Raw genomic sequence first — 20,207 nt, 5'->3', positions numbered from 1 at the left:
CTATTCTTGGACACAGGTTCTGGCACCTTTCATAAAGCGACATAACCAAGTGTCCAGGAGAGAGGCCCTGATCCTGTGGTGTCAGCTTTTCTGTGTCGTTATTAGTATATATGTAACACAGAGCGCACTCTGTGAGCGTTCAGATTAAAACTCACGTTTTATCCAGGTTTTTGAGGCATCTGGGCCTGATCCATGCTCATGAGTTTACAAAACCATGCAGTGCTCTTACAAACTCCCACTGTATAAATAATCAGAAGTTGTTTCTGGATGTCTAATGGAGAGGTACGAAAATTCCCCTGTGCTGGAGGAGGTTAAGAGTGTCATTGTGAATATGGATATATAGAAGGACTTTCTTTAGAATGTTCTTTTCCCTTACAACTTAATGTCATTTAAAATAGATAAAGCGGGACTTCCCTGGTGGTGTGGTGGTTAAGAATCTGCCTGCCAGTGCAGGGCACACGGGTTCGAGCCCTGGTCCGGGAAGATCCCACGTGCCATGGAGCAACTAAGCCCGTGTGCCACAACTACTGAGCCCACATGTCACAACTACTGAGCCTGCCCTCTAGAGCCCGAGAGTCACAAATACTGAGCCCACGTGCTGCAACTACTGAAGCCTGCGTGCCTAGAGCCCATGCTCTGCAACAAGAGAAGCCACTGCAATGAGAAGTCCATGCACTGCAGCGAAGAGTAGCCCCCTGCTCGCCGCAACTAGAGAAAGCCCGCATGTAGCAACGAAGACCCAATGCAGCCAAAAAATAAATAAATAAATAAATTTAAAAAGTAAATAAATAGGGGCTTCCCTGGTGGCGCAGTGGTTGGGAGTCCGCCTGCCGATGCAGGGGACACGGGTTCGTGCCCTGGTCTGGGAGGACCCCGCGTGCCGTGGAGCAGTTGGGCCCGTGAGCCATGGCCGCTGAGCCTGCGCATCCGGAGCCTGTGCTCCGCAACGGGAGAGGCCACAGCAGTGAGAGGCCTGCGTACCGAAAAAAAAAAAAAAAAGTAAATTAATAAAATAAAACAGATAAAGCTGTGGTCAGGGTTCTTTGTCTTCCTTTCCTTTTTTCACGGATGCCCAGAGTAGTGTAGTGTGTTGGAAAGAGGGAGGCCTAGTGTTCTAAAATGTTCAGAATCCTGGGCCCAGGGTCACCATTAATTAGTATGCATGTGGTTTTCGAGCAGGTCGTTTATTTCTCTTTCTCTACTTTCTCATTTATGAAATGCAGATAATCACCCTTGCCTACCTCTTAGAGTGGTCTTAGGGTGAGTTGGAAGCCTGCCTTCGTTTTACCTGGTGGAACGCTTGGGACCATCAGTTGTCGTTCCTGGGACTGCCATAGGGTTCAATAGCGTGCCAGCCACCCCTTCTAGGATCAGGTGACTCTTGCCAGGTGAGAGGAGGCAGGGCACAGAATGGTCAGGGGGACTGGCCACAGTGTCCTTCGCGTTCCTGCTGGGGGCGGGCAGGGAGCATCAGTTATTCTGTGCTCGTGGAACGTGGCACCGTGGACGTGTACTAGACTGTCAGACTAAGAGTGCAACCTGGCTTAGGCAGGTAACCTCGTAGGGCTTCCATATTCTGATCTGTGAACTGTAATTATAATAAATATTTTTATTATTACCAACTAACAGTTCTTGGGCACTTCCTGTGCGGCAGGTGTTGTGCTGAGTGCTTCGTGAGAGTTCTTTATTCCTTCAGCAAGTATTTAACGTGTTTTTCTCTATGCCAGACCCTGTGCCGGACTCTGGGGCACGTGGGTAGGACAGTGTCAAAATCCTGCTTGCGTGGAGCTTGTCTTCTAGTGGGAAGACAGAGTGTAAAGGAGAGCGTAGATGATGTGATTCCAGGCAGCGTCACTGCTGTGAAGGAAATGAGGTGGAGGGGTTGGAGTCCGGCAGGGGCAGAGGTGGGGTTTTTAATAGGGTGAGGCCCCTCTGAGGAGAACTTGAGCTCTGAATGAGGGAAGGGGTGAGCCTCACCCCCGTCCGTCTGTGCAGAGGCAAGGGTGGATAACGGCCCAGGGGCCAGAGGTGCTCGTCAGGTGGGGCCTGCGGGCTGGAGGAGACCAGGGGAGGGTCCTGAGCAGGAGATGGTGGAGATCAGCCTTGTGTGTGTAAATACCCGCCTGCAGCCATAACTGCAGAGGCCAGAGTGGAGGCAGGCGGACCCGTGGGAGGCTTCTGTGAGTCCCCGAGGACTGGGGTGGAGCTGGTGAGAAGTGGTTGGATGGATACCTGAAATATTCTGAGGATGGAACCCTCAGGACTTGGTCATGGATTGGGGCAGATATGGGAAAGGAGAGAAGTCATGAGTGATACCTCTGTGTTTAGCCTCAACCCCTGGGTGAAGGGGGCACCGTTTATTGATCTGGGAAACTTGGGGGAGGATTATAGATGTGCTCCAACAGCTCTGACATGAATACTGTTAGGGTTGCCATTTCACAGATGTGGAAACTGAGGATTAGAGAAGTAACAAGTTTGCTGTAGGACTAAGCCGGGTCAGGATTAGGATCCAGGTCTGGTCCTGGCCCGAGCCTAGCGTCCTCAGCTGTTTGGCTGTGCTCTGCAGAATATGTGAGTTTGCTGTCAGAATAGATTGGTGAGAAAGGACTTGTGCAAGCACTTTGAAAGCACATCTTTTTTTTTTTCTCAGTACAGCTTTATTGAGGTATCAGTTATATACCGTGCAATTCACCCATTACAAGCATACAGTTCCATGATTTTTAGTCAATTTGGACTGGTGAGCAGCGCCCCCCAGTCCAGTTTTAGACTCTGTAGTCAATTCCTCTTTCCATCCCCAGTTTCAGGCAGACACTGACCTTCTGTGTCTAAGGTTATGCCTTTTCTAGAAATTTCCTACACAGAGAATCATACAATATGTGGCCTTTTGTGTCCAGTTTTGTTCATTTAACAGAGTGTTTCTGAGGTCCATTCATTGTGGCACACCGTGTCTGCTCTTAAGGAACATGTTTTGCCTTGGCCAGAAAGAGGTACTCTGTGCTGATGAGAATGATTTCCAGGGAGATGGGCCTTCAGATGATGAAACATAATGATGGCTAGCATTTCCTGAGTATTTCCGATTATGCCAGGTGTGGTTTCATTCATTATCTTCTGTGGTCTTCCAAGAAGTTCTGTGAGGGAGGTACCGTTAGTGTTAGTGTTTTACATATGAGGAAAGTAAGCATAGAGAGATGAAGGAGCTTGCCCCAGGTTCTAAGAGCTGGGATCAAATTTGGGCCTCCTCTCTGCAGAACTTTGCCTCGGCCAAGACTCAAGACTCCACATTCCCTTAACCCTGTTGATAAAACTTTTTTTGCGGTACGCGGGCCTCTCACTGTTGTGGCCTCTCCCGTTGCGGAGCACAGGCTCCGGACGCGCAGGCTCAGCGGCCATGGCTCACGGGCCCAGCCGCTTCGCGGCATGTGGGATCCTCCCGGACCGGGGCACAAACCCGTGTCCCCTGCATCGGCAGGTGGACTCTCAACCACTGCGCCACCAGGGAAGCCCTTGATAAAACTTTTGACTTCTTAGCCTCAGAAAGGGCTTGGAATCGCAGTTGGAATAAGGCACTTAGCAGGTAAATCTAAAACTGTAGCTTTAAGGAGGATATTTATGACTGCGTTTTAGTTTGGGCATCATCACATGGAAAGGATGATGTCTTAAAGTGATCCTTTAGTGAAGGAGCTTCCTTAGGTATGGTGTGAGCGTGGCACCAAATTCCAAACACAGAATTATGTCATTAGGCAGAGCTTGTGTTTTTGAGTTGGTCTTAAATATTATGTTTATCAGAAGTGCCGTTTCTTTGTATGAAGTTTCCCAAGGCTGTTACCTTGTTAATAATGGGTGGAATTAGGCATCATGTATTTTTCAAAGTGTTTTATGTCATTATATTAGATGCTAATAGAATTTTCCCTTCTATGTAACAATCCTGCATTTAAACAGTAGTTTTTCCAATTCATGTATAGTCCATATTGGAGGATTTTGTGCTCCCCATTGCAGAGGAGTTCTTTGTGCATCACAAATATCTGAACGTTTTGAGAAGATTTTTAAACACTTCATACCTTTCTGTCTGTACACTTGGGTGTGCATCTTGCTTCCTTCTCTCCCATTTCATAGGTACCCTGCTTGCTTCAAATGTTAACTTCTCTGTTCAGAGCATGGATTTTACGCTGTTTACATGAATGGGTTTCCTGTGAAGCCCAAGGCTGCTAGAATCCTGTTGGCTATAATTGTGCTCAAGAACCTGTACATTTCCTCTCTAGATTGCCCCAGGTACTGCCTCTTTTTCTACCAACGAGGATCTCCTGCATCTTCTGACTGAGAGTTTCCCCTTCCTGTGCAGAGCTGGGTGTGGCCCAGCCATCCATGGCTCAGTTTCTGCTCACGGGCCCCGCCCTTTCAATTGGAGAGTGGCTGAATTGCAGTTCCAGACCATCAGAAGGCAAGGGGTGGGGCAGCCCCGGAATATGTAGGACTCCCCATCTTGCCTGCATTGATTTCACCCCTCATTAGCTTAAAAACGTCTTTTGATAGTTGGTTTCTCACACCAGGGTCTGAACAAAGCTCACACACTGCATTTGATATGCCCCATCCTGTTCTCCCTAAGTTATTGCTTTGTGGAAGAAGCAAGTCAGTTGTCTTGTAGACGGTCCCGCATTCTGGATTTGGCTGAGTTTTCTCTTTAAACGTGTTCCATTAACCTCTGTATTTCTGTAACCTGAAAGTTAGAACGAAATTTTTATTAGATTTGTTGATGTAAAACAACCAGTTATTTTCCCAGCAAAATGGGTTTATTTGAGAACAGCAAAGAATCGCAATTTGGAACCTGAAAGTTATGGCGACCCACAGGTTAAGTCCAGAGAACAGAGAAGAGGAACAGTCTTTTATAGAGGAGAAGGATTTGGCCGGGACTTTTATAAACAAAGAGTCCACTGGAGGAAACTGGGAATTCAAAGTATAGTGGCTTTTCATTGGCTGACTTGTGACAGCCTCTCATTGGCTGGGCTGTTGCCAGGCGGAGAAACCCTTCTTTCCTCCTGCTGAGTGGTAAAGTAATAACCTTCTTTCTGTTGGAGATGCAGAGGTATCTCTTTTACTTGGGGTCTGCAGTTGACATAGAGTGGTAGGGCATGAAAACTCCCCCTTCTGGCTTCCTGATTCCATTTTAAATGAGGTTTCTGTTTATTATTTTTCATAGATTCACGTTCAGGTTTAGGGGGGCAAGATTAGTTTGTTGGCCGTGTTGTACACTTCGTGTCCCATCGTCTCAGGACGGTGTCTGGTTGTCTCCCTTGTAGTGATATTGAGGTTGATCGTTGGGTCCATGTGCTGGGAGTTTGATCCTTTCATTGTGAGTTTCCTCATCAACCTTTCTCCCAGGGTCTGTTAGCTTTCATTGAGGACTGTTGCCTGAATTGATCATTTCATTAGAGGTTGATTCTCCTCTCTTAATGAGCCTGTTAGTGAGTGTGAGATGAGATTTAAACTGGCCAGGGTGTCTGCTTAGGGACAGCTAAAGAATTAACAGAGAAGCAATGATTGGCTTGGCTTTATCCAAGCATAGCAAATACTTCCAATACTCAATACTTCATTAGAGCTAATTGCTATTTGCACCACCTTTTATGAATGTTACTGTGCCAGGTTGATTTTATTTTAAGTCTTGTTTAGCAGCAATGTTAAATTCTGTCCGTATTTGCTAACTTGGGTGCTTGGCCATCACCTAAATTAAGAGATTATGACATGGGTTTATGGGTGAGAATGCCAAGTGATGGTGTAGACCATGATAGATTGTGTTCTTCAATAATCATTTAAAATTTCCTGACACGTAAGGACACGTATGCCTCATCTTTCCTTATAAAAGAAGTAAGTCACTGATGAGTTTAAAAATATAGGAGGTGGATGATAAATCTGAAATAGCTGAGTTTCCGTTCTGCCTAGATGGAAGCGAAATGGAACTCTGCTGGCAGCTTTCAACTTCATTGTTAAGATCAGAAAGGATGGATTATTGCATTGTGTCCAGCAGGAAGTAATTGGGAGTTTCTTTTATAGGCGGGGGTGGGGTTGGAGGGTGGGGGGGTCGTAGTAAGTGATTTAATTTGTGTGTGCTTCATCGGCTGCCAGGGGCCACTGGGACATGTTACAGTAGCAATCTGATTTGGGGACAGTCGCAACATTTGAAGGCCCCTGGGATGGAAATATATCAATTCCTCCTGTTACAGGCAAGCCTGCCTTTTGCCAGCACATGTTCCTGGAAACCACAGTGTGCAAACAGTCTTCATAAAGCGGTTCTAGGATCCCCACAGGCACAGTCTCATGATTAGGAGTTGTGCCTTGACTAGACCCTTGGTATCAAATAAATCGTGGCTATGACCAGTAAATCATAAAGGTGTGACAACTAGAAACCTAAAAGAATTTGAAATTAGAAACTACCCTGCATTGTCACAGAGGGTTTGAGCTTGGGGAAGCCTTAGAGATCAAGGGATCATCTAATCTAGACTCCTTATTTCTTTTGGTGAATAAACCACCGCTCAGACGTGTCAACTAGCTTGCCCAAGACCGCACAGCTCGTTATTGGTTGAGTTGGAACTAAAACTCATCCCAGAATAACAATCACTGACACGTGGGTGTCTCTTAAGCACGTGCTAAATGCTTTACATGCATCGTTTCTGTGATCCTTATCCCATCGTGTAGGACTTTAATGGACTGTATTTTACTGAGGAGCACACTGAGGCCTAGAGACTCTCTGTAATTTATCCTAGATAACACAGAACTCAACTACGTTGGCCATCCATACCCGTGGGTTCTGCATCCGTGGTTTCAACCAACTTCTGATTAAAAAAAAAAAAAATTTCTGGAAAGTTCCAAAAGGCAAAACTTGAATTTGCCATGCCCTGGTAATTATTTACATAACATCTACATTGTATGTACAACTATTTACATAGTATTTACATTGTATTAGGTATTATAAGTGATCCAGAGTTGATTTAAAGCGTATGGGAGGCTGTGTTTACGTTATATGCAAATACTTTATGTAAGGAACTTGGGCATCCATGGATTTTGGTATCCACAGGGATCCTGGAACCAGTTCCCCGCCAATACTGAGGGACGACTCTATTCACTACAGAAAATGTGGTTTATCCACCCTATGGTACTGTCTTCTATGTTCGCCATTTCTTCTTTCCTTCCTCTCTTTCTCCTCCTCGTCCTCTTATTATCAATATTATTATTATTATTCTAACTTTATTCTTCTTTTTTTTTTTTTTTTGTGGTACGCTGGCCTCTCGCTGTTGTGGCCTCTCCTGTTGCGGAGCACAGGCTCCGGACGCGCAGGCTCGGCGGCCATGGCTCACGGACCCAGCCGCTCCGCGGCATGTGGGATCTTCCCGGACCGGGGCACGAACCCGTGTCCCCTGCATCGGCAGACGGACTCTCAACCACTGCGCCACCAGGGAAGCCCTAACTTGATTATTCTTATGAAAGGAATTATTCCTAATGGCCCATAAACTTTGCCTTTCCATGGCTTTCCATTTACTCTAAAGATCTATATTAAACCCACCAGCTCTAATATATTGTAAATATAGTCAACGGAAAGTGATGCACTAGCTATAATAAAGGTTGAAACAGTAAGTAACTTTGCTTGAATTCTTAGCATTTAAAAGAGCTTTTGGGGCTTCCCTGGTGGTGCAGTGGTTGAGAGTCCACCTGCTGATGCAGGGGACGCGGGTTCGTGCCCCGGTCCGGGAAGATTCCACATGCCGCGGAGCGGCTGGGCCCGTGAGCCATGGCCGCCGAGCCTGCGCGTCCGGAGCCTGTGCTCCGCAGCGGGAGAGGCCACAACAGTGAGAGGCCTCCGTACCGCAAAAAAAAAAAAAAAAAAGAGCTTTTGGAACTTAAAAAAAATTCCTTTGATCATTCTTTAAAAAAAGAAGATCACCACTTATCCTTTAAGTACTTGAAAACATCACCAAGATATTTCCTTGCAGCAGGTCTGGAGAGCAAAAGTTCCTTCCGTGGGAGCCTCCGCATCTCTAGCTGCCTCTTTACTCCCTCCTCTCTCTAACCTTCCTCCTTCAATCACGTTAGGGACAGTCCTATGGCAGAGATCTTGGCAGGAACAGGTCTACTTTTAGGAGCAAGGGTGTGAAGGGTGGTGGGTGGGGAGCAGAGGTGGTGAGAAGTAGCCTCTGGAACTGGGAGAGGGTGTTGGTGTTGAGCGGTACGCTCTCGTTTTGAAGCCTGCATGGCTCTCACCTTGTTTCCGCCCATGCTGCCCCACAGAGCCCGGTGTGGGTGCCAGAGAGGGGGCATTTCAACTCTATGAACTGTGTCACCTGAGTACATAACGGAGCGGGGAAGTGCGGAGACCCTGGTAACATCCAGGGAAATCTCTACTTGGATGTGGTTTGTACCCTGGTCCAGGGGTGACTTTAAACAGTTTGTGATAAAACAAAAACAGTTGGCTTGGCAGCTCTCCGAATAGGTGCCCAGGTAGAAGTTTTTATTTGTTTATTTTAAATCCTTTTAAATTGCAGTTCTTCATGAGCTTCCTGTGTCAGACATGCAGCTGAATCTGTAATGATGGGCGCTACCAACGCTGCTTTTTTCCCCTCTCCATTTGCGCTCGAAACAAAGCTGCCTGCAGGTATGGTCTGGAAGATGCTGCATGCATGGGCTTCTCGGTGGATGGTGGCACAGAGCTGATTCATTTCAAATACTGCCTATTTATAGCCTCTTCAGAATAATGGTAAGACGGTAGATGTTCTCTCTACCACCACCATGTAGGTTAACATGACTTTTTAAATGGAGATAAATTATGTTTTACTCACAGATGACTCATTTCATAGTCCTTTTTAAATGCACACCCTGCCGTTTCTCTGAAGTGTGTCACTTTAATAATCAGCCCGTGCTGGAGCATTCTCAGTGAGCTGTAGGCTTGGAAGGGGGACGAGGCCTTCCAAAACCTGGAGCTCTGTATGGGAAACTGGTGCTCAGGGAAGCTGAGGACCCCAGCATCTTACAGGTCTCCTTAGTGCAGATCTAGGACCAGAGCTCTCTTCCCTTGACTGCTAATTCAGCACGAGGCTTCCTTTGCTCTGACCTGCCTTGCCTACCCTCACCTACCCCCATGGACCGGCACTTGCCGCCACAAAAGAACAAAAGCAAAAACGAAAGAGAAAACGTCCTCGTTACCGGCATCCTGGAATGTGGGCGATGATTTTATTGCAGCAAAAAAATAATGTTTTAAAGAAAAACCTCAGGTAGTTTTGTCATCCTAAAAAACTTTCTTTTCTTGTTGTGTGTGTTCTTAGTTCTTGTCCGTTCTAATACAAACTCTTAAAAACGTTAAACGTTAAAAATAGTTATTTATACCATAAGCAGAAGCCGAGGTGTTTATTGAAATGTCTGAGAACCTTCTTTGCTGATGCTGTCTGTTGTGCCCGTTTTGAGTTTTAGGGCTAAGCTACTTCCTGTGTGTGCATAAATACATGACGTCTTTCTCTGTAAACAAATACATGAGACTATATTTCTCTAAATTAAAGAATCAATGTATGCGTTCTTTCCACGATTTTGGAGGAGAGCTTCGCACATCACCGTTCCCTGTAAGTCTTCTTTCAAGTGTTTGTTGTCATTGGCTGGTTCTGACATTGGCACACTAGAAAGAGCATGAACCTTATGTCTAGTAGACCTCTGTGAGCCCAGATTTTCTCATCTCTACAATGTGAGTATTAGGCAGGTAAGTCACCTGGCCGGTGTCTGCACGCAGGTGTTGACTAATGTTAGTGTCCTCCCTGTGTCTTCTGCTCTGCTTACACTCGTGTCTGGATGTGATGTCCTACCTGATTATTTTCACCCACCCGATAGAACAAAATGATTCAATTCCATTAGGACTCAATTCAAGGTTGCCCCAGGTTTGGAGTGACTGTCTGCTTCACCCATACCGTCCTCATGGGCCTTCTACCCCTGAAGCGCTGAGCCCGTTGTATAAGCAGAGGTAGATAGAGAGATGGGTTAGGAAGCTGGGGATGAATGGCCAAAGCTGGAGCTCTGGAGCCTAATTGGAGAGTGGACGAGGGACCACTGGGCTCAAGGGTGTGGATGTGCCTGTGAGTCAGCTTGGGTGCTTGACTCAGCCCATAGCAGTGGGCTGGGGTGAACAGAGGTTTAGGACCTATAGGCAGGCAGGGTTCTTAGAAACAAAGACAAGTTCTGTAGAGGAGGAAGGTTTTCAGTGGCCCAGGATGGAAGTGAAGTAGGGAGGATGTGACAGAAGTGAGAGTGAAGCTGTGGGTCAGGCATCTGAGCCACGGAGGAGAGAATCAGGTCAGTAGGTCACCAATAGCCAGGAGTCCACAAGGGTGCTGAATAAAGGCTCTCACCTGTTCATTTGTCGGTTCGTGGGCTCCTGTAAATGCAGGAACTGATTGCTGAGTGAGGGCCCTAAACCCCCAGGCAAGCGGGACCCAGGGTCAACGGTGCATGGCAGGAGAGCAGCCAGGGTCAACGGTGGGACCCAGGGTCAACGGTGCATGGCAGGAGAGCAGCCAGGGTCAACGGTGGGACCCAGGGTCAACGGTGCATGGCAGGAGAGCAGCCAGGGTCAACGGTGGGACCCACGGTCAACGGTGCATGGCAGGAGAGCAGCCACCTGGTCCCTCCTGGTTTGTTGGCGGAGGAGCTTGGTACGCACGTGTCTTCTTCGTCCAGTGTAACTATTAGTAGAGCCTCACCCACACCCAGAGTGACCTGGTCTGGTTGATAGATCATGTAGTCACCCTTCGTGCATGTCCTCAGTTGCAGGTAAGTATTTGCTGTGTGCATGAAAAAAATCCCGATCAGAAGTTGGTCTGACGTGAGGTTCTATGGTGAGCCCGAGGCTTATTACCTGCCTCACTGAGGGAGCTTGGCTACCACCTCGTTGCTCCTTAATTGAACTCTGAAGAACATTCTGCATTACGTTTTTCCACGTTCTTTTCTCTTGGTTTGTCTTCCATGATGGTCTGTTTTGGCAGTGATCTGCTAATGCCATAAACAGTCATCTAGCTGCACCGGCAGGCATCTCTAATTGCACCTGTTTGCCGGGAGCTCCTCAGGAGACCCTGCTGTCTCCCTGGGGCTCCCTGGGGTGCAGTAGCCCCACCTGAGTAACACCTTGGTGTCAGGGGTTGGTGAAGAAAGGAGGAAGAGTAGGATGCTTTGCCTTCTTTAATGGTCATCCTGATGAGAAGGGCTTTGAAGGTCTTGTTTGAGGGTCTGGGTATTGGGGCGTGGGACAGGGGAGGTAGGTAGGGTGGGGTAAGCAGGGCTCAGGGTGCCGTCATGAGGCTGTTGCCAACACACCCCAGGTATTTCTGGTTCCCTTTGGCCTGGATTCTCTGTGCCTTCCGGTAAGAGCTTCATTCCCCGGAAAGAGAGTTGACGGGCTCAGTGATACCACCGTCGCACAGGATTAGCCAGTCAGATAGTTTGACGGCTTTGTTTGTGATGAGATGGGGGGAAAGACTCTGAGGGCTTGCGTGCCCCGGGCTGAGAGAGCAGGCCTCAGCTGCACTTCGCCCCTGTGGGAGGTACTTCTGTACCTTGGGATTTCTCTGTGGTCACTTGCTTGCGGACTGCGCTTTTCCATCTCTGATTGGAAACTCCGAGGGCAGGACCTTGTCATCCTAATCTTGTCCTACCCAGCGTCAGGGCTTCTTCCTAAGTCACTGCTGCTGTTCAGGGTCGGGCATGGATGCTGGCTTCAGACCCTGAGCGTGGCTGTCTGTTGAGTGGTGCTGGGCCAGCTTCATAAAGTTCGTACAGCACCTGAGGAGGGCTGGGCGTCTGCAGTCAGGCTTTGTTTCAGACTCAGTGTGGGTCAGCATCTGAGATGTGCAGAAGCCCCTCGAAGTTCCTTTTAACAGCATCGTTTACTTCTGTTTTTGTATCTTTTTCTTCCCACGTTTCGTGAGCTCAAAACCATCCTTTTTAAGGACTTGCCTTGAAACACACACACAGACACACACACGTCACCACCGCCAACAACAACACAACAGATCCTTTTAGGGGAAAGTGTTGTCCTGTACTGTATCCCCAGGCCCTGGAGCTCAAGAAGAATTGGCCTTGTGATACACTGCAGAGGGTCCCAGCCGTGTCAAAATACAGAAGACCCTTCTGGCGGGTGGACGATCTTGTGTGTCTGTGTGTTTTCCTTTCCTTTGCTTCTGTTGGTGAATTACTTCCACTGTGAATTTCTCCCCATCCTTGCTGGCAGGATGTTGGCAAGTAAATGTGCAGGTTGGTTGGGTGGGACCCTGTCTTCTTCCTGCACCCCACCCACTCTGTCTTTACAATTTGGGTGGGGTGCCGTGTCAGGCCACGACTTCCGTGACCGCCGCCTTTTTTTCTTTTTTAATATCTTTATTAGAGTAGAATTGCTTTACAATGGTGTGTCAGTTTCTGCTTTATAACAAAGTGAATCCCGCGACCCCTTTTTTAAAAACTAGAACAGAGAGCTGTGCCACCAGCGTGTGACCTCCCCTCGATGAAAGGATATTAAAGTGGAAAAGGGCAGTGGGCGGGTGGGCGGTTGCTTGCCCAGGAAAGTGCGTTTGCATCGTGTTTTCAGAGTTCTGTGGTCCACACCGTGCTTCTGCATTTCATGTCACTTGCGGTTAATGAATAGCAGATACTTTTCCTGTCGTCTTTTTGGTTCTGGGTTGCATCCATTTCCCCAAAGAGTCCTGGATCTTAAATAAGACCCAGACTGTCTTATTAGCTAAGTGGAAAAGGAAATGTCCTCCCTGCTCTGCCTGGGTAACTTCCGCCTAATGTGTATTTTTCTCTGTGCAGTTTCTTTAAGTAGAGAAGCAGTGTGAATTGGTGGGCTCTGAATCACGCTGCTTGGTTCCACCTTCTGGGCCTGCAGTTTACTAGCTTTATCAGTGAAATGGGGATAATAATAGTACACACTTCGTAGAGTTTTACAGGAATGCAGCTAGTGCAGCAGCAGAGTGCCTGCATATAAGGCAGCACTCAGTTCAGTGTTGAAAAATGTGGGTATTGCTAATAACATAAACCTCAGTACTCCGGTGCTGTGTTTGGAACTGTTATCCATCTCCTAGGGATATGGTCACCGTCTATTCTTTAATCGTGATCAGAGCGAATTGTTTGAGAACTTGTGCATGCATTTCTGGGGTTGACAAGGAAGAATATTTGAAATTGGGAGTGGCCCAGAAAACCCGGATCCCTTGGAAAACTTGCAGCAAACAGGATGCTGGTAATATGCTCTCTGGTTGGAGACCGGGTTTTATTTTAATGTACCTGGAGTCTTATCTGCTGTCACCAGGACTGCGTCAACAGAATGCCCTAGCTGAAACGGTCAACCTCAGCAAACATCGCATGGAATTTTAAAACCATCTTCCTCAACACCCTTAAGTGTGCCTCCTTACGGTAGTGGCTTTGATTTCAGAACCTGCAGGGGTGGACCCCTGCAGAGGAGCCCAAGTCACACGCCCCTGGGACCTCCCGATGGTTTTATCAGGCGGGCGGGGGACTTCTTTCAGCATCTTTCAGGCCAGTTGATTCCCACAGCGTTTGGTGGCGTGGAACTCTGAGACCTAAATCAGCCGCTGCTACAAGTGAGAGAGTGTGTCAGGAGCTGGCCGCGCCCTGTCACCTCGCAGACCTAGTTTCCAGCCACTTTCCTCTTCCGTGCGCTCCAGCCACACTGGCCTCTTTTCTGTTTTTCCTCTTCACCCTTTACAGAATCAGCCCCCTGACCCTCTTACCCTGCTTACGTGTCCTCTTCCCCCAGGTGCTTGCAGACACCTTGTCTGTTCACCTGTTTCTCGCCCGTCTTCCCCCTGCCCTCGCCCCATCACCAGAATAGAAAGTCCATGAAACCAGGGTTTCCGGCACCGAGACACTGCTTTGTTCTCACAGGCGGGCCTTTGCTAGACCCCCAGGTGCCCTTTCGGTAGGTGGGGTGGTCTCTCCTGCCTCCAAAGCAGCTCAGGGTAAGAGGTCGTTAGGTTTTTTTTAAAAATTTATTTAATTAATTTATTTTTGGCTGCGTTGGGTCTTCATTGCTGCTCATGGGCTTCTCTTGTTGCGGAGCACGGGCTCTAGGCGTGTGGACTTCAGTAGTTGTGGCTCGCGGGCTCAGTAGTTGTGGCTTGCGGGCTTAGTTGCTCCGCAGCATATGGGATCTTCCTGGACCAGGGATCGAACCTGTGTCCCCTGCATTGGCAGGCGGATTCTTAACCACTGCGCCACCAGGGAAGCCCACCCAAGAGGTCGTTAGGTTTTAATCACCGAGGGTAACCGAATCTTCTGTGTTCTCAGTATGCCGGCAGAGGGAAATACTTGGGAAGAACATTCTGCAGAATACTTTATTTTAGGTTCCATCTGGGCATGACGTCAGGATCTTGGGAGGCTAGATGTGAGGATCAGGTTAGCGTTACCTTTCAGTGAATTAAAATGAATGTAAGGCTGGTGAATTCAAGGCCAGGCATAATCCTATGCCTTTGGCCTTTAACGTTTTTTTTTGTTTTTAATAGAAAATAGCCATGTGTTCAATGCACTTTTATTTGTGGGTAAATGAGTATAGGATATTAGCCACAGTGTTGCTCCTTGTTCTTTATATAAAGTCCAAGTGGGGAACTTCTTTGAGACTATTGTTAATGCTATGATATTTTTTTCTTTCTCTTGGGAAGGAAGGTGAAATGCCACTTTTTTTCCTATGAGAAGTATATAACTTTTTTGGGGGGGGTGGTTCTGGCCACTAGGAAGCTCAAAACCACCTTTAACACTCTGATCTGGAAATTGTATTAGCCCTGGTGTATCCCACTTTGGCTGTTTCTTCTGTAGTGTGGCCTTAATGTTTAAATTCTGTTTATCTAGTTGCCTGTATGACTTGTTTCGAGGCATCCTGAATATTCTTTGGAAAGAGCTAGAGGATGACACAGCAGTTTTATCTCCCCTCATCTCCTAATGAGAGGTATTGAATAGCCCATTTGCCTTTGAAATTCTGTTGCCTTGTGTGTTTTTGCTTGGGTAATGCAACTGAGAGAAATTTCTTTATTTGCTTCGGTAGAATTTCCATTTCTTTGGTTGATAAACCCAAGGAAGCCATTTTAGGGTACTTTCCAGCCAGATAGGGAAGTAGGAACTTGTAAATAGTCAGAGTACAATTTTGAGGTGACTTTCTCACTGGTTTTATCTGGTTTATTCCAGTTGCGAGATTTTGGTTACTTTGCAATTGAAGGCTTTAACATAAATACACACTGTTGTAGGGAGACCAGATAACTCACATCTGCATATTAAAATACAATTTCTTAAGCGTTGCTGTTTCCGGAGGATTCGAGTGTTTTCGTTCAGTAACTTAGGCACCTTCCTGTGTTCAAAGATTTACCCTAATTGCTGTGAATGTTTACAAGCGATGCTTGAATAGCTGAACCTACTTTCGAGAAGCTTATATTCTAATAAATTAGTTTTCATAATTGGTGTGTCAAATTGGTACCTATTTCATAAGCAATTAAGGAAATATCTTTCCCCTTAGAGGATCAGTTCATTTACTGACGTGTCATACGATGAGTAGGTCTTTTCCAGGTGTTTGGAACAGGAGGTTTTTCTGAGAGACAGAAATTAATAGAAAGTGAGTGTGGTATTTTGCTGTGTTATGATTTTGGGAAAGTCTTAAAATGAAATTTGTGAACAAGGCTCTCATTTTTAGTGTGCATTGAAATGAAAATATTCTGTACTTTGTGGAGAGTCTGCATGGAAAAGGCGCTTAAGATAGTGCTAAGTCGCAGATGGATTAAATCACTGCATTCTTACATTTGATTCCACCTGTATACAGTGTTTGATATCAGCAATGCTTTGTCGGGCAAGATGTACATATTTCTCTTCTGCCTCTTTCTCCCTCCTTTTAGTCTCTTCCAAAATAGTCTTGTTTTACTTTTACTCAATAGGAATTCCTAAGTAAATACTTCTTCTGGTGACTGAGGTGGAGTTCGTGTTCTCTCCTCGCCTTGTCAGTGGCCCCTAGTTGCTTTCTATGGGGAACAGATCCTGAATGAAGGATGCTGTACTTATAGCAAGGATGAAAAGTGAACAGTTGGCGAGATCCCATCTCTCGTCAAGTCTGAGATGGACTTTTTTTTCTCCCAGTGAAGACTGGTCATATTTATAAGATGGTGGTCTTATTTCAGAATCTCCAAAGGAAATTGTATCTGTGATAGAGAAGGATCTTGTTTATTCTAGATTTTCCTTCACTAGCATTGAGAAAATTACTCAGAGAGGTTTGGCAAAGTGAAGAAAGATGAAACATGGATTGAGTTGGTGGAATGTGTTAATTCACCTGATGTTCGGTAAACTCCTAATGTAAGACCCAGCGGCCTGGGCATATAGGTGAGGATGCAGGATATTTACCCTCGAGGAGCTTACATCTAGTTAGGGAGGCTGAGCCCATACTTTGAGTTAACAAGTATGTCAAAGTAGTTGCTCATTCTGTTCAAAGTAAGGTTGGTACCACTTTGCTTTTTGAACTTTCCTGATTGGAAGAAAGCTTGGTACTTCCATGCACTTGCTCTGGGCCTGAGACTCGGGGCCCACGATGCGCTTTTTATACATAAAAATAGGTGTCAGCTTGAGGACTGAGTTCGGTTGGGAAGCACTGGGAAAAGGACCATCCTTAGGTGGTATTAGTCATAGAACCTTTACTGAAGCTTGGTTTAACTCGTTCTATTTCCCAGCCTGCTGCAGCCCCAGAAATGTTTATTGCTGGACAAGGTTTATTTGGAGAAAAAAATGACTTTCATACTGGAGCTGTATGTGAATAGAAAACTGTGGATTATAAGTAGATACGTTTATTCATATTTATGGTAAAAACTTTGGGCCTACTTAACCGGAGTTCCCACTGTGGACGTGTGTTGTCAGGATATAAGTATAGGTTTATAGATCTAAGTTTAAAGGACAGTTAGGGAAACTGGATCTGAGATTAAGGTGAAGGAATAAGGCCCCTCCTACCTTCTTGAGGGCTGAACTCCTCAGATCTCAACTTAAAAAGCCAGGGCAAACACCGTGATATTAATCAGCGTACCTTTGAAATGAAAGGGGTTTTTTAAAAAGAAACAATTGTTTGATCAAAAGAAGCCTTGCCTGATTATTTTCATTTTTGACCTACTGCTTGAAAATGGTGTTTTAATTTCTTCAGTTTCCTTATTTTTAATAGAGGCGACACATTACAGATCCCAAAATACTTTGGGAAGATTTAATCTACTCAAATACCCTTTCTCCATTCAGTGTTCTGATCATTTCTCCTCTATTTAACTAAATTTTCATAGTGTTTCACCCTTTTTATCAACACGTATTTTTTTTGAGCATTACGACTCTCTTTCATTTTGTAATAAACATCCTTATTTCTGTTTTATAGCTGGAAAAAACTAAGGTTCAGTAGTGTAAGTTGAACTCACTGTTAGGATTCTAATTGTTTTAGGAAAAAAATGCCCCGTCTTCTCTCCTCTGTTTCTGCTTGACTGTGGCGCAGCTGCCTGCTGAACACCTTCTGACAGCAGATGTTTGGGGGTTTTCCGCCCCCAAGCAATTGTCTGGGGCACCAGCTGGGTGTCCTGCAATTTACTCTATTCTGTTACTATCTACCTGGAAGTTGGTCCCAGGAGACCGCCCCCTCCCCTCTTCACATGCCCATCTCAAGTTGTAGGTCCCCAGGTTACCCACAACTTCTGTCTGACTCGGCTACAAATTGGAGGTCCCCATGACCTCGTCCGCCTCCGATTCAGTTATTTGCTAGAACAGCTCACAGAACTCAGGGAAACACATTTACCAGTTTTTTTTTAAAGGGTATGGTTAAGGATATAGATGAACAGCCAGATGAAGAGATACAGAGGACAAGATCTGGGAAGGTCCCCGAGCACAGGAGTTTCTGTCCCCATGGATTTGGGGTGTGTCACCCTCCCAGTATATGGACATGTTCACCAACCCGGAGGCACTCTGAACCCCATACTCTGGGGATTTTTATGGAGGCTTCCTCACATAGGCATGATCAATAAGTAACTCTATTTCCAGCCCCTCTCCCTTCACCAGAGGAGTGGGGAGTGAGGCTCAAAATTCCAAGCTTCGAATCATGGTGTGGTCTTTCTGGTGAGCAGCCCCCATCCGGGAGCCGGTCCAGAGTCACCTCATTAGAACGAAGGATGCTCTCGGTGCTCTTATCATTTAGGCATTTACAAGGGTTTCAGGAGCTCTGTGTAAGGGACAGGATCAAAGACCAAATATTAGAAGAGACGCCCCCAGTTGCTCTTCTTTAGGAGTTCTCTGCCTAGAACTGGGGGCAGGGACCGATATATATATTTTCTGTTATCTCACACTAATGCTACAGATTACTTCCCGATTGTGCTGATTTCACCAGGATTACATAGTATAGAAAGCCTTCATCTTTTAGGGGAATTTCTCAGTTGTTGACTGCTTTCTAACTCAGGTTTTTTTGTTTTTAATTTTTGCTTTTAACTGTGATAAAATATATATAACATAAAATTTACCATCTGAGGCACTCAGCACATTCACGTTGTTGCGTAACCAGCACTATCGTCCATCTGCAGAACTTTTTCATCTTCCCAAATGGAAACTGTACCCATTAAACGCTAACTCCCTCTTCTCCCCTCCCCCAGCCCCTGCACCCACCGTTCTGCTTTCTATCCCTGTGAAAATGACTACTCTAGGTTTTTCTTATAGGTGGAATCACACAGTATTTGTTTTCTTGTGGCTTGACTTATTTCACTTAACATAAGGTCTTCATCCATGGTTCATCCATGTTGTAGCATGTGTCAGATTTTCAGTCCTTTTTAAGGCTAAACAGTATTCCATTGTATGTATCAGATATATTTTGTTTACACATTCATCTGTTGATGGATCTAACTCTGTTTTTTATACTGTGGGTCACAATCAGCATTTTACAACATAAAATACAGTAGGAAATGTTTGCCTATATTAGGGATCAGTACTGTTTTGTGAAGTGTGTGTGTGTATGTGTGTGTGTGTGTTGTACTAAGTCCTATTGATTTTTTACTTTTTTTTTTTTTTGCGGTACGTGGGCCTCTCACTGTCGTGGCCTCTCCCGTTGTGGAGCACAGGCTCCGGACGCACAGGCTCAGTGGCCATGGCTCACGGGCCCAGCCGCCCCGCGGCATGTGGGATCCTCCCGGACCGGGGCACAAACCCGTGTCCCCCGCATCGGCAGGCGGACTCTCAACCACTGCGCCACCAGGGAAGCCCTGATTTTTTACATTTTTTACAGGCAGAGTAGAGTGGAACACGTTGGTATCTCCCGGGTCTCATGCCACTTCTCACATAGAGAGGTCTGCAGTGTTTCCCATGTTTTGGGTGGAGTGGACTAGGAAAGAACGAGCAGGAAGAATAGGTGAACTCATGGGGCGTGGTTGTTTGTTAAGTGTCACACGTCCACAGTGATACACTTGGAAGGAATTCAAGTGAACCCAATAGCCAGAGAGCATTGTTTGTAAACAGTTTTCAGGGTTTTCTGTGGAACCTCTTTCTCCTGTCTTCCTGGGGTGCTTCCCCCCCCCGCCGCGCCGTACACCCCGCAGGGCACTGAATGAGGCAGGGCTGCGTCACCGGGAGAGCCTGCAGCTCCCGTGTGACGGGCTTGAGGCAGAAGCTGGCATGGACTGTGGACCAGAGCTGAAGTCAGTTCACTGAATATTACGTCTCATTCACGCCTCCGCGGTTGTCCTTTCACTCTTTGCCTAGCTCTAGATTTGATATTTCCTACTAATTTCGTACCAACAATCTAAACCCTCCTTGGTTTAGAGGGGCAGACCCTTCAGCCCAGAGGTCACTCAGGTATTTGGACAGAATTGGGACTAGCGCTCAAGGCCTTTCTTCCGCGGATGCCATTTTTCTCACTGTATTAAACGCTTCCCCCCAAATAGAAGCATCAGAGCATATTTTATGAGTGGACCGTCTCGTCATGAATTACGATCCTTCGGAGCGCAGATTTGCATTGTCTCAAAAGCCTGGATGGGATGTGCATTGTGGGGTTACAGGCAACGTTAGAACTCCACCTCCGCTCGTTGGGGAGGGGATTTGTCAGTAGTTGGAAAGGTGAATGGAGAGTGGTCGAGGTGTGCGAATGTCGGGCTGGGGATGGTGCACATGCAGACCTGGGGAGATCCCAGTGTGTTTGGGGCGTG

At 46.5% G+C, this 20,207-nt stretch overlaps 1 protein-coding gene and 1 long non-coding RNA gene across 4 annotated transcripts in view; both read left to right on the top strand.

Moving 5' to 3' along the window:
- Positions 1-20,207, top strand: part of FAM107B (family with sequence similarity 107 member B) — a 217,220-nt gene that overhangs the window by 137,677 nt on the left and 59,336 nt on the right. The gene's annotated exons all lie outside the window — the stretch shown is intronic.
- Positions 7,897-10,736, top strand: LOC113628363 (uncharacterized). The gene is made up of 2 exons (XR_003436027.1): positions 7,897-10,246; positions 10,279-10,736. It is a non-coding gene; the product is annotated as an uncharacterized LOC113628363 (long non-coding RNA).

The sequence above is a fragment of the Aethalodelphis obliquidens genome, unplaced genomic scaffold (genome assembly GCF_003676395.1).
Source record: "Aethalodelphis obliquidens isolate GAN/ISIS:26980383/991018 unplaced genomic scaffold, ASM367639v1 scaffold23, whole genome shotgun sequence".
Classification (NCBI taxonomy): Eukaryota; Metazoa; Chordata; class Mammalia; order Artiodactyla; family Delphinidae; genus Aethalodelphis; species Aethalodelphis obliquidens.
This window is presented reverse-complemented; position numbering and strand designations above follow the sequence as displayed.